We start from the raw sequence: 14,111 nt of genomic DNA, 5'->3' as shown, positions 1-14,111 counted from the left end.
GTCCACTTACAGGAGCAGCCAGAGCTTTTACCCACAGAGCCCCCTCTCTCTAGCCTTCGAAACTGTACATTTAAAAGAGGCCATGGAAAGCCAGGCATGGTGGTGCACGCCTTTAATGCCAGCACTTGGGAGGAAGAGGCAGGCGGATCACTGTGAGTTCGAGGCCAGCCTGGTCTACAAAATAAGTCCAGAACAGCCAGGGCTACAGAGAGAAATCTTGTCTTGAAAAACCAAATAAATAAATAAAAAGGCCATGGAGCCTATTGAGTGCATTTTAAAACCTAGCTGTGGTTTAGAAGAAGAGAAAGAAAAGCAGGAGACAAAAGAAAGGAAGGAATCTGGCCTCAGTGTCCAAGGGCTACAGTTTCCGTTTGAGATGAGGAACGTGGCCTGAGCACTCCCCTGTGGTCCCAGTTACCCTGGGGAGGAAGGTCACTAGAGTTGAGTGCTTCACAGACTGGGGGTGTGGCTAGGTACAGTGCTTGCCTAGAATGCAGAGCCTGCTCTGGGCAGGTTGTGGTGGCACAGATGGGTGAGCTGAGCGTGATGTGGGTGCTGAGACCTGGACCCAGATCCTATGGGGCAGAAGGGGGCGCGGGGGAAGCAGTAGTTCCTCTCAGCCACTGAGCCATCTCTATCTCTTTAATGATCAGAATGTGTCCTAGGAGAGATGTGGACCCAGAAAGAGAAGGAATGGAGAAGGGCCAGCCTCCTCCCAACTTGACCTTGCAACCCCTTCGGAGAGCTGTCAAGACTAAAGTCCCCATGTTCACTTGGGCTTTTATGCTTTCATGAAGCACCAGCCAGCCCCAGGCCACACCAAAGTACTTTCCTAGCACCTCCCAGTTGCAGGCAGCATGAAGTCCAGGGGTTGGGGGGGGGGCAGAGAGGTGGGGGTTGAGGGACATGCCCCCAAGTTCCCCCACCTACCCAGGCTATTAACATTTTGGCTTCTGTAATGGAAGACACAGAGGATTCCCAAGAGTTATGTATTCAGAAAGCGTTGCCATTTAGGGGTGGCTCCAAAGGTGACAATCTGAGAGTCATTTGAAACTGCTTGTTTAAGGCTCATATTTCTGGGTCCTTCTGAGAATTAATGATTGGAAATCACTGGGATCCTGGAGCCCGAAACAATCACAGCCTATGTCCCCTGCTGGGATGTGCTGCTATTGACTTCTATTCTTCAGTCCTCCTAGAGCTTTGCTCTGCCGTATCCCACTGTTTGGAGGTGAGAGTTTATTACCACTACTACTAGCTTATAAAGTAATTGTGGACAGTGACTTACAGATGGCTCAGAGGTTAAGAGCACTGGCTGTTCTTCCAAAGGTCCTAAGTTCAATTCCTAGCGACCACATGGTGGCTCACAACCATCTATAACGACATCTGGTACCCTCTTCCTGCCTGTAGGCACACATGGGGGTAGAGTACTGTATAAATAATAAATAAATAAAATCCTTTTTAAAAAATCATAGAGTGGTGAGTTCGAGGCCAGCCTTGTCTATAAAGTGAGTCCAGGACAGCCAAACTACACAGAGAAACCCTGTCTTGAAAAACAAAAACAAAGCCGGGCGTGGTGGCGCACGCCTTTAATCCCAGCACTCGGGAGGCAGAGGCAGGTGGATCGCTGTGAGTTCGAGGCCAGCCTGGTCTACAAAGTGAGTCCAGGATGGCCAAGGCTACACAGAGAAACCTTGTCTCGAAAAAAAAAAAAAAAAAAAAAAAAGAAAAACAAAAACAAAAAAATCATAGAGCAGCTGGGGAGGTAGCTCCATGCATAAGAGCACTTTTATTTTATTTATTTATTTTTTTGAGACAGAGTTCTCTGGGTCACCATGGCTGTCTTGGACTTACTTTGTAGACCAGGCTGGCCTCGAACTCACAGAGATCCGCCTGCCTCTGCCTCCCAAGTGCTGGGATTAAAGGCGTGCGCCGCCACGCCCCACTGTGGTAAGAGCGCTTTCTATGCTTTCTATGAAATCTCCAGCAGCTATGTGAAAACTGGACATGTGTGTCTGTAACCCCAACTTTCAGGAGTAGAGCCAGACAGATCCCACAAACTCACTGGCCATCCAGCCCAGCCAAACTGAAGTCTTCAGGGTTAGTAAGCGACTCTGCCTCTAAAGGAAGGTGGAGAAGCCCAGAGGAGGATGAGGAGGGGTGAGTGAGCAGCAGCCTTACGATGGCTGAGCGATCAAGGCCAACTGGGAAAACGTGAGTAGAATTTTGAAGGAACCCCTAAACAGAAGCAAGAAGATGTGGATGTCTCAGAAGATGCCCTCTCCTAAGGAACTAAGTGGTCAGCAACAGACCGGCAGCCAAATAGTAAATTCCAGGGCAATACCCGGGTCTACCTGCAGGTGGCAGTATGATAACAAAAGTCACAGGCCGAATCCACTCCTGTCCTCTAAAAGTAACCCCGCCCCCGTCTACAAAATCAGCACAAGGGGAGTGGGGCGTGGGGGACACACTAGATGCTTTTGGTGATTAATTTTCGTTCAGAAGTGGTTGATTTGGTCAGCAATTCCTGCTACAGTTTTCACACCAGAGTGTCACATCTCCCTACCCACAATTGCAGCGGTTGGCCACAATGACCGTTACTTTCAAATAATATGTTCCACCGGTTGCGGCGGCGCACGCCTTTAATCCCAGCGCTCAGGAGGCAGAGGCGGGCGGATCGCTGTGAGTTCAAGGCCAGCCTGGTCTACAAAGTGAGTCCAGGACAGCCAAGGCTATATAGAAAAACCCTTTCTTGGGGGTAGGAGGAAGAAAAGAAAAGAAATTTCATATCTGGTGTATTTTCATGTATTTTTACACAGACACACTCAGAGTTGATTTTTTTTTTTTTTTGAAACAGTTTCTCTGTGTAGCCTTGGCTGTCCTGGACTTGCTTTGTAGACCAGGCTGGCCTCGAACTCACAGAGATCCGCCTGCCTCTGCCTTCTGAATTCTGGGTTTACAGGCCTGTGCCACTGTACCTGGCTGCAGCTACATTTTTATCTCTGTTTACCTGCTTATTCACTTTATAATTGGTACCAAGGATACAAACATGGGGGGCTCAGACTTTAAGAGCTGACTGCTCTTCCAGAGGTCCTGAGTTCAACTCCCAGCAACCACATGGTGGCTCACAAGCATCTATATGGTGATCTGATGCTCTCTTCTGTCCCGCAGTTGTACATGCAGGCAGAACACCGTATGCATAATAAAAAAAATAAAAAATAAATAAGCCAGGCGGTGGTGGCACACACCTTTAATCCCAGCACTCGGGAGGCAGAGGCAGGCGGATCGCTGTGAGTTCGAGGCCAGCCTGGTCTACAAAGTGAGTCCAGGACAGCCAAGGCTACACAGAGAAACCTTTGTCTTGAAAAACCAAAATAAATAAATAAATAAATTAATTAATTAATTAAATAAATAAAAAGAGAATACAAACATGAAAATGTGGAATTGTGTCTGACCCAAAGCTCCAGACTTGTGTGGAATTAATGAGATCAGAGGTATAATGGTGATTTCTTTTTTCTTTTTTAATTTTGCAAACATTTATTATTTTTAATTATGCCTATGTGTTGACAGGGTTTATGCATGTAAATGTGGGTACCCACAGAAGTCACAGGCTTCACATCCCCATGGAGATGGAGGTACAGGAGGCTGTGAGCTGGTCCTGTATCGATGCTGGAAGGCAAACTCGGGTCCTTTATGAGAGCCGTAAGCACTCTTCATCCGCAGCCATATCTGCAGCTCCGAGAAAGCGTCTGCGAGAGCTCAGGCAGGCCTTAACCATGCTATGTGCTGAAGGCTGCCTTAACTCCCTGCCCTGCCTCTGTGTGCTGGAAGTGTAGATGTGCACAGCCACACCTGGGCTTAACAGGAGTGTTGAAGAAAACACCGACATGGGCATCTAAATATAGGGGGGAAAAGGCCAACTGAATAGAGGAAATTGCATTTGCAGAGATATGGACGTTCAAAAGATATGGCACCTTCCGGAAACCACAGTAGTTCAGTGTTAAGGGAGTCGGTACTGGCTGTGAACTGAGAGGAGAGGGCGCCCAGGCAGCAATCTTTAAGAGTCTTGCAACAGACTTGAAATGTTCTTTTGTAGATGATAAGTATCTTAGTTCTAATTGATTTTTTTCCACTCTGCATTCACAGTGATAAAGTGGTTTGAAGATGAAAATCGGGCTGCGGCCAAGCCCTGCATCAGAGCGCCATAGAATGGAGTCGGCGGGCCTCTCTCTCTGTCGGACCCCATCCTGCGTGCTTCTGTATCTTGGTTCCCCCACTTCCTCTTACGCTAACCAGAGTTAAACCTCAGTTCCTCTGCCTTCCTTGGTTCTGGAAGAAGTTAAGTTCTCTGTTGTTTGTCCCCAAAGCCACCAGCACCACCTGTGCCACAGTCTTAGAACTACGCCTTCTACGTTCAGGCTCAAACTCTAGGCAGAACAGTCCTGCTCACTGCAGAAAGACGCGTAGTTCCCAGCGGTAGAGGACAAATGCAGGCACACTTTGCATAGGTCTACCTATCTGAGTCTTAGAGTGTTGCATTCTCCCTTCAAAAACCAGCTCACCAGCCGGGCGTGGTGGCACATGCCTTTAATGCCAGCACTTGGGAGGCAGAGGCAGGCGGATCGATGTGAGTTCGAGGCCAGCCTGGTCTACAAAGCGAGTCTAGGATGGCCAAGGCTACACAGAGAAAAACCCTGTCTCAAAAAACCAAACCAAACCAAACCAAACCAAACCGAAAAATAAATAAATAAAGGCATGTGCCACCACACCAGGCCACAAATGTAAATGTTAGAACAAGGCACAACTGGTTTAATTTTGGGCATATTATATTTTGTATTCCTTATTAACATCTTTTTCCTTAGACTCAAAACCCCTTTAAAACTATTTTATTTTATTTTACGTATGAGCATTTGCCTACAAGAATGTTTGTGTAGCGCGGCGTGGTGGTGCACGCCTTTGATCCCAGCACTCGGGAGGCAGAGGCAGGTGGATGGCTGTGAATTCGAGGCCAGCCTGGTCTACAAAGTGAGTCCAGGACAGTTAAGGCTACATAGCTACATAGAGAGACTCTGTCTCAAAAACAAACAAACAAACAAACAAGAATGTTTGTGTAGTACATGTATACTTGGTGTCAGAAACTGGCCTTGGGTCCCCTGTAACTGGAGTTAGAGATGCTTATTAGTGTCCTGTAGATTGCGGGAACAAAGCCTTCATCTTCTGCAAGTGTTCTTAACCACTCAGCCATTTCTCCAGCTCTGTCGACTCAAAAGTCTTGCTCCTCTTGCCTCTGACCTCCCAGCGAGGGGCTAACAGGTGGCGGGGCGCCGCATCTGCCCTCTCCTGCTCTGTGTCTGTGCATGAAATGAAGAAGCCATGCAGTCTACTGATCCTCCTCTTATTGTCACTTGCCACCGCTATCTACTTCAAAACCTTGAGGTCGCACATGCCCTGACCCCCCAAAACCTAAGATTTGCACCCTGACTTCACCTCTCATTACTCCTCCCCCAGACCCTGGCCTCTACCCAACGTGAGGGAAATACCGTTGGATTCTGCCTCTCTCCCTTCAGCTTTCGCGTTGCATGTCCAACTTCATCTTTCAGATTACTTCATCACCGAGTAATGGCTCCTCTTCTGTAGCTGGTCACTCTGATAAGACGGTCGGCGGTACTTAGGGCTGAGTTCTTCCCTTCCAAACCAAGTAACTCTGCCTGGATTGCAAACTGCTGGAAGCTGCAGCGGAGGCAGCTTCGGCAGCTCCCTCTGTATCTTCTTTTACCCTGAAAGACACTTTCAATGCAAATGACGCTCTGTCAACACTTGGTGAAAGAACAGTTCACTTCCCTGGTGTCCTCTACTGTATCAGAAGCTTGAGCCTCCAGAGAACACATTAACATTAGCTGCCTTTGCGCTCCCCTGGAACTGGAAAGGGCTTCTGGAACTGAGAGCTATTTCTCCAAGCGTCATCTCTCCCACTCCCCCACCGTCAGCAGCCCCACACAGCACAGGAATCTATGTACTTTGCACGGCACAGAACACGACTTTCGCACGCCTCCATTTCTCTTGTTCTTCTGAGCCATGGCTTTTGCGGGCTACGCTCTTACCCTGGCTCCTGAGCTGCGGAACTCCTACTCACCCTGCAGTAGCCAGCTTCTCGTCACCTTCTTTGTTAAGTCTTTTATGCAGTGGGCAGAGGAACAGAGCCAGACTTTCCCCATCTTTTTTTTTTCTTCTTCCTCAGCACTTCCCCCAAAGTGCTATAACACTACTGGGGCATTGTTTATTTATTTAAATGTTTAGAAAAGAGTTGTTTTTTGCTATCTTTAACTATGCGTGTCATAGGCATATGTGTGTCTGCATGAGGGTGTTTGCAGGTGAGTGCCTGTATTATGAGAGACCAGCCGCACTAAACCCTCTGGTCTGGAGTTCAGACAGTTGTGAGCCATCTGATGTGGGTTCTGGGACCCAAACTCAGGTCCTCTAAAAGAGCAGCAAATGCTTTTAACCTCTGAGAAGTCTCTCTCCAGTCCAAAACATTATATAGGCTGTTTTATTTTCTTTACCTACTACAGTGCTTACCTACACTAGATTTGTGGATCAGTCAATGAACAGACTAATCAAACAATTCATCGAACACTGCAAGTCGTACGAATCAGATTCTCAAACATTTCTACAATTGGTTCTCTATTCGGATCGAGCCCACCTGAGATGTCTCCTCCCTCTTCGAGGCCTCTTTTGCCTTTGTTTGCTCGAAAGGCAAGGAACACGAGTGTGGAAAGTGTTTTTCCTCTAGGGCAGAGATATAATTCATTTGCTCCGGCATCCAGAGGGTTACAGCGACCCAGGGGCGGAGCCGAGTCCGTGCCACCTGCTGGGGGGCGAGCTGACGCATGCGCAAAGCCATCCGCTAGGCTACCTGCCGGGCGGAGCGGAGGAGGAGCGCTTGCGCTCTGGGTCTTTTCCGCCGGGGGAAGTCTCGCGGGGGCGGGGCGCTGCGGGGCGGGGCCGCGTGGGGAAGTTCTCGCGGGACCCTGGCGAGGAGCGGAAGCTAGGCTGCTCTGCTGCTTCAGCGATCGGGCGGCGGCGGCGGCGGCGGCGGTAGTAGTGCGAGCGAGGCTGAGGCGGGCACGGCGGCCGGGGCAGCGGGCGCCGCAATCGAGGAGCAGCAGCGGGGTTGGCGGCCGCGGGCGGCAGCGTAGGGCGGGCCGGGCTGGGAGACTGAGCGGACGGCTGCGCCACGGTGAGTGTAAGAGAGCGGGCGGGAGGAGAGCGGGAGCTCCGTCGTCCCCGCGCCGCGGCGGGCATCCCGGGCCCGGTCTGCTCGGGGTTGCCGGGGCGGGCCGCTCGCGGCCCGGGGAAGGCACGGAGCCGAGCGCAGTTGCTGTGCCGCCGTCTCCGCGTTTCCCCTTTCGGGGCGCTTCCTTCCTGGTGCCAGTCTTCCTCCCTCTTGGGGCAGAGACCCGGCTCGGCGGTGAGGTCTCGTGCCGCGGCCGTCCGGCTTGGCGCAGAGGGAGCCCGGGGCAGCCGGGAGGCACAGTGTGCTGCTCTGAGTCAGGCTGACTGAGCCCGGGAGGCGGGGGATTCGGTGCCGGCTGCTAACGTGGTGATTGATGCTCCTTTGACCTGCAAGGCGACCACGTCACCGTCTCTTGGCATCTTGCGGTCGAATTGTGTGCGGGAATCCACCGTGAGGTAGAATGGTTGTTACCCGGACCCGTCGACGGGTCTTTTTGTCAGAGTTGGGAGCTTGCTTCTGTTTTAGAAGTTCTCGAAAAATACTTGGGGGAAAAAGTAGCAGCAGCTGATGAGAATGCTGGCAGGAAGGATTTCAGCGACAGAGCCCCGCTGGTTCATGCCCGTTCGCAACGCCCCTAATTCGTATGGGTTTTGTAAGCCCTATGCTATGAGCTAGAGTTTGTTTAGAAAGTGATTTGAGACTGTCTTCAAAAAGCTACAGCACTGCAGTTTGCAGGGGAGCCGAAGCGCGCTCAACGTCCATCCTGTGATGCTGTTGACGCTCAAAAAGAGTTTAGAGGAATTGTCTTTATTTTGACTTCCTCACCCCCTCTTTCACTTTGTTCTCTAGTTTTTGCCTTCTCAGTCTCCTTCGCACTCCACTAGGGACACGAAATGCCTTTGTAACGCTAGTCATTGGCCCCTCCACCCCCCCCCCTTTAAAAAAAAATAATCTACTTCCCCTTCTTGCTGGTCCTCCGCTATAATTTTCAAAGTTTCTGTTCTTTTTGGCACTGTTAATTTTCTCCGTCGTTCTAACATACCCTTTTCTTTTTCGGGAAGATATCTCCTTCCCCGTTTGCATTCCTTTACTTTTAAATGTCCTCTGTGTACTTCAGCCAGGCAGAAGGGCAGCTAGGGAGGCACGGGATGGGGCGGGGGTAATGCTTAAATTCTCCCCCTGGGAACTAGGAGACTCAAAGGGCTGAATTCATTCCGAAGTAATCGATAGTGCCACCAGATCACAAATGGCTTTTTGCCTGGTCGCTTGTATTTTAGTGTTCTCTTCACAGATCATGCTTCTGTGCCTAGTATTTTCTTTCTTTCTCACTCCTGTTTCTCATCACTGGTACTCAGGAAGAGTGAGTCAGTTTGGGAGCCAAAAGACTTCTTTTTAAGTTTTCAGTGTGGCAAACAATTGTTAAGTGAAAACCATCTCTGGAGTTTGTGAATTAAGATAGCTTGAAAAATACAAGGCAACACAACTTTAGGTATCAGTGAATTAAAGCCTGCCTACCCATCTAGCCACCGATCTAGGTCTAATCAGGCTTCTGAAAAGGATTTTGGCAATTTTTTTGGTGCTTAAGTGTATTTTGCCCGCATGTATATATGGGCACCACGTGCATGCCTGGTGCCCTCAGAAGCTAAAGGAAGACAAAGCACCTTGAACTGGAGTAACAGATGGTTGTCTTGGCTGTCCTGGACTTGCTTTCTAGGCCAGGTTAGCCTCTAACTCACAGAGAACCGCCTGCCTCTGCTTCCTGGTGTGCTGGGATTAAAGGCGTGTGACTGCTCTGGCTGCAGCCAGTGCTCTTGACAGTCTGAGCTGTTGTGTCTTTAGCCCACTTGTTCGGTTTTAAGCACTACTTGGTGGTGGTGCTGGGGTTTTTCTTCATGATTGCCATCATGTCATATGCGGGCAGCAACGCTTGTTATGGAGAGCTATGGAGACTTAGGAGAGGTGACTGCAGAACAGAGCCACCACTCTCCCCACAGGACTCAGAGGAGCACCACACCTTTGGCCAATGTTTACTGAGATTTATTGTTTTGTGCTTGTCAAAGTTGATTTTCCCCTGAGTTGTGCCAAGTCGAATGAATATATATCATTTTCATTTTGTTCAGACATAGTGTATTAGCTGAAATGCAAATTCTAAAATTTGCTTATACTTCCTTGATTCAGCACTGATTCTTACAATTTGTTTGTATAAACACTAACCTGCCAATTAATTTTTAAAATTTTGTTTTTAATTTTTTTCGAGACAGGGTTTCTCTGTGTAACAGAGCCCTGGCTGCCCTGGACTTGCATTGTAGACCAGGCTGGCCTCAAACTCAGAGATCTGCCTCCCTCTGCCTCTGCTTCCCGAGTGCTGGGATTAAAGGCCTGTGCCACCAGTCCCTGCTAAAAATACCTTTATCCACTTTTTTTGAGACAAGGTATTGACATATATAGTCCAGGTTGGCCTCAAGCCATTTATTTATTTCGAGGCAGGGTCTCTCTGTGTAGTCCTGGCTGTCCTGGAACACTTATTTGTAGACCAGGATGGCCTCAAACTCACAGATCCTCATGTCTCTGCTTCCCAAGCGCTGGGATTAAAGAAAGGTGTGCACCAACATACTTAGCCCTGGTTTCAGACTTTGAATCACCCTGCTCTAGCCTCACCCTAGTGCTAGAATCCTAGGCTTCTGCTACCGTACTTGGTAGGGGATCCTCTTAAAGTTAGGTTATGGCACAGCATAACTCCAGCACTGTTACGTAATGCTAATGTTCTATCCTGTAGGGAAGATCTTTTATTAGAAGGAAGGTAAACCACTCAAAATAGCTGCACGAAGTCCCCAAACTGACCAGATTCACTAGGCCTCTCCCTGGTAGAGTGAGCAGTGAAAGCAGAGTCCCTCTTAAACTAAGTGAAGCCAAGTTGCAAAGACTCTCGGACAAACACCGCTGCAAAGAAGATTCAAGACCAGGCCAGCTGCTTGGAAGAATCAGAAACAAGCTGAGCTGCCTGGAAGAGGTTTAGACCAGAGTCCCTTGGAAAGGCCAGTCTCCAACCTGCTGAGCTGCCTGCAGGCTGTGCAGGGTGCTCCAGGTTTCCCAGTTTTTGTGAGCTGTCAGCCATGCTGGGGTGGGACTTGGTGACACAGCTGTCTTTGAGTCATTTCTGTTCCTCTAAGTAACCCCTCACTCATATTCCTATAATTCACTCCCACAAAACTCACTGATTTCATCAGGTTGGACTTGGGTGGGTTCCCTGTCTGGTACAAGTAGAGGGGTGTGTTTCGTCATATAACAAGCACGCCCCCCACAATAAATGAGTCCCTGAATGGGCTGATTAAAAAAGATACACTTTTTAAGGTTTGCATATAGATACTTGCATTTTAAAAAATGCTCTCCCCCATTAGGAGGAATTGAACTAGGATCTCAAGCACATAATCTACCATGGATTCACTTCCTGGAGTAGTTAAACACTTATGTTTCATTTTGTGCTGGGGATTGATCTTGGGACCTTGCCTAAGGTAGACAAACTCTATACTACTGTGATACCTCAAGCCCATGATTACTTTTTTTTTTTTATTATTTATTTATTTTTGGTTTTGTCTGTCTACCTTTTTTTCCCCCTTTGAGACAGGATTTCTCTGTAACTTTGGCTGTCCTGGACTCACTTTGTAGAGCAGGCTGGCCTTGAACTCACAGCGATCCACCTGCCTCTGCCTCCCAAATGCTGGGATTAAAGGTGCGCACCACCACCAAGTCTGTTTACCTTTTGTAACCAGGCTAGTTTCAAGGTCATTATATAGTTGAGGAAGACATTCAGTTTCTGATCCGCTTCCACCAAGTGCCTGTGTAACCACTACACCCTGTTTATAGAGTGCTGGGGGTCAAAATCAGGGCTTTGTGCACACTAGGCAAGCACTCTACCAGCTAGGCTACATAATTATTACTTGTATATGTAAAGTAGTGTTAACACTGATGTGGGGTGATTTAACTGTAAAACATGCATGTCTTGCCGGGCAGTGGTGGCGCACGCCTTTAATCCCAGCACTCGGGAGGCAGAGGCAGGTGGATCACTGTGAGTTCGAGGCCAGCCTGCTCTACAAAGTGAGTCCAGGATAGCCAAGGCTACACAGATAAACCCTGTCTCAAAAAAAAAAAAATGTATGCCTTCCTGGCGCCATGATAGAGTTAAGCTTAGTGCATAGAGCATGCTAAGAAACACTTTACCGCACCTCATCTCCCATTTTATTTTGAAACAAAGCCTATCCTTAAACTTAGTGTATAACTGAGGCTGAGATTACAGGCATGTGACATCACATTGTGAACCCAGGGCCTTGAGCATGATAGGCAAGTGCTTTACTAATGAATGTCACTGATAGTCCCAGGCTCATGCCCAGTTTGTAATTAATAGCATTGTTAATGTATCTGTCATAGAGTCCTGAGTTTGTATATGTGGGTGCTGGTTCTAGATACTGTCACATGTAGATTTAGAGTTGAAAAGGGACCCATGCTACTAGTTAACATATTAATCATCAAAATGTTTCACTAGGCAGGTGCTGCTGTAGCCTTATTATCCAGTTGGAGGGTACTAGGATTTAGAAAATGTAAATGCTAAAGGGACAGTTAATCCAGGCCTTACACCAGAGTATCTATGAGGCCTTTCATTTGTGTTGTCAATACAAAGTAATACCTACTTACTGGGAAAGTAATGAAGGCACTGCACAGAAAGTAATAGTATTCTGTTATATACTAGTAGAGATGACAATTGATAGGCCTGGCATGGTGGCGCATTCTTTTAAAAGCCTTGCTCAGTATTGTAGGTGTAACTGATAGGATACTTGAATGAGTGACATTTCTTCTGCCTTCCCAGGCTATGAACACTTGGGAGGCAGAGACAGCAGGTATCTCTGAGTTCAAGGCCAGCCTGGTTTACAGAAGGAGTCCAGGATAGCCACGCTGCACGCAGAAACCCTGTCTCAACAAAATAAAACCCCCAATTGTTAGCATAACAATTTAAAGCATATATTCATGTGTTTTGTTGCTTTACACAAATTGTATGATGTATTATTGAGAGGCAGTGTTGGGATATAGCCTTGATATGTGTGGCTCCTGGGTGACCTGATGTGTACCTCAGGTGGCCTCAAAATTTTAGCAATGCACCTGCCTTAGCCTCTTTATTTTTGGTTTTTCTTTTTCTTTTCTTTTTTTGTTTTTGTTTTGTTTTGTTTTTTGAGACAGGGTTTTTCCTGTGTAGCCTTGGCTGTCCTAGAGTCACTTTGTAGACCAGGCTGGCCTCAAACTCACTGAGATCTGCCTGCCCCTGCCTCCTGAAGTGCTAGGATTAAAGGTGTGTGTACACCACCGTAGCTGGCTAAAGATTTTATTTATTTATTTAAAATCTTTATTATTTAATGTACATTGATGTTCTGCCTGCATCTATGCATGTCAGTGTGAGGGTGTCAGAGCCCCTGGAACTGGAATTACAGACAGTTGTGAGCTGCCGTGTGGGTGCTGGGAACTGAACAGTCAGTGTTCTTAACCTCAGAGCCATCTCTCCAGGCCCCAAAGATTTATTTTTATTCAAGTGAATATGCACATGTCTGTTTGTTTTCCAAGTTTGTGCAGGAGGATAGAAAGGTGTTGGCTCCTCTTGGAACTGGAGTTACATGTGGGTTCTGGGACTTGACGCTGGGACCTCTGTAAAAGCAGCAAGTGCTCTTAACCATTGAGCCATTTCCTTTTACATTTTCAAAATACTAATGTAGCAGAAGGATGTGCATTCTGTATCAGTCAGAATCTGAGACATCTGCAGCACAGCTGTACAGCTGTGAAAAAGCACAAGGTCAGGCTACGGGCAAGGCTTAATAGTACATGGTGTGTGTATGTGTGTCAAGATTGGATCCCTGCGTTACTTGAACAGGGTGTGGTGATACATGCACTTGGGAGGTCATCCTCTGCTCCATAGGGTTGGAAGCCAACCTGGGCTACAAGAGGCGCTATCTCTAAACACAAGCAAAAGCTGGGTAGTTCTCACTGCCTGCTTTTCTGCAGCTCCCTTCAGCTCTCCTGCAGCAGGTTCCTGAGAAGAGTCTTCTTACCACATAGCACTGCTTTATACCCGTCACTGTCAGCCTAACACCTGAGAGGCCATGGCTGAGGCGTGCTCCTGACCTCAGGACCAGTACAAGCCACTGTGAAACTTTATCTTAAAAACAAAACTCAAATGTCTAAACGTGTGAAAGTTGACACTGTTGATTCAGGAAGTCAATCACGTTAACAGAAAATCAGAACAGAGGCCTTTGAGGTGGCTCAGCAGGTAAGGGTGCTTGCTGCCAAACCTGGTGACCCGAGTTCTATCCCTGCAATGTACGTGGTGGAAGGAGAGAGTTGGCTTCCAAAAACCATCCGTTGACTTCCATATGTAGGTGCGCATGCGTGTGCAATCACAAAACTGTCCGTTGACTTCCATATGCAGGTGCACATGCGTGTGCAATCACAAAATTGTGAGGATAAATGTGAGAGGATCAAGTGAATACTTTTATGTCTGTAGCAAATAAAAGTTAGTATTTTGTTTAGAAAACCTGAAGGAATTAGATTGTTAGGTTATCCATAACAAAGGAATCCCAATCTTCCATTAAAAGTGGTAACAAAAATCCTATGCTCTACACAGCACTATTAAAGGAAGAACTCTGAAGGTAAACACATATACAGTGATTCTCGCTCACACACACTTTGCAGGGGTCCAGTGTGTTAAGCACATGCTTTCCCGCTGAGCTGTCTCTCCAGCTCCTGCACAGCTGACACTGCTGCTCTCCCCAAGAAAATGAAGTAGCAGGCCACATTAACAGTGCCTAATGAGAGTGTCTGTTAGTACGTGTCTCTAGAGCCC

General features: G+C 47.8%; 1 protein-coding gene across 1 annotated transcript in view; it reads left to right on the top strand.

Moving 5' to 3' along the window:
• Positions 1-7,082: 7,082 nt before the first annotated feature.
• GRB2 (growth factor receptor bound protein 2) overlaps positions 7,083-14,111 on the top strand; it is a 59,933-nt gene continuing 52,904 nt past the window's right edge. The window contains exon 1 of the mRNA XM_084747824.1: positions 7,083-7,234. The gene's annotated coding sequence lies outside the window, so the exon portion shown is untranslated. The remainder of the gene's footprint in view (positions 7,235-14,111) is intronic.

Source organism: Acomys minous, assembly GCF_964271855.1.
Source record: "Acomys minous genome assembly, chromosome: 12".
Lineage (NCBI taxonomy): Eukaryota > Metazoa > Chordata > Mammalia > Rodentia > Muridae > Acomys > Acomys minous.
The sequence above is the reverse complement of the archived record's forward strand: the minus strand, read 5'-3'. Positions and strand labels throughout refer to the sequence as shown.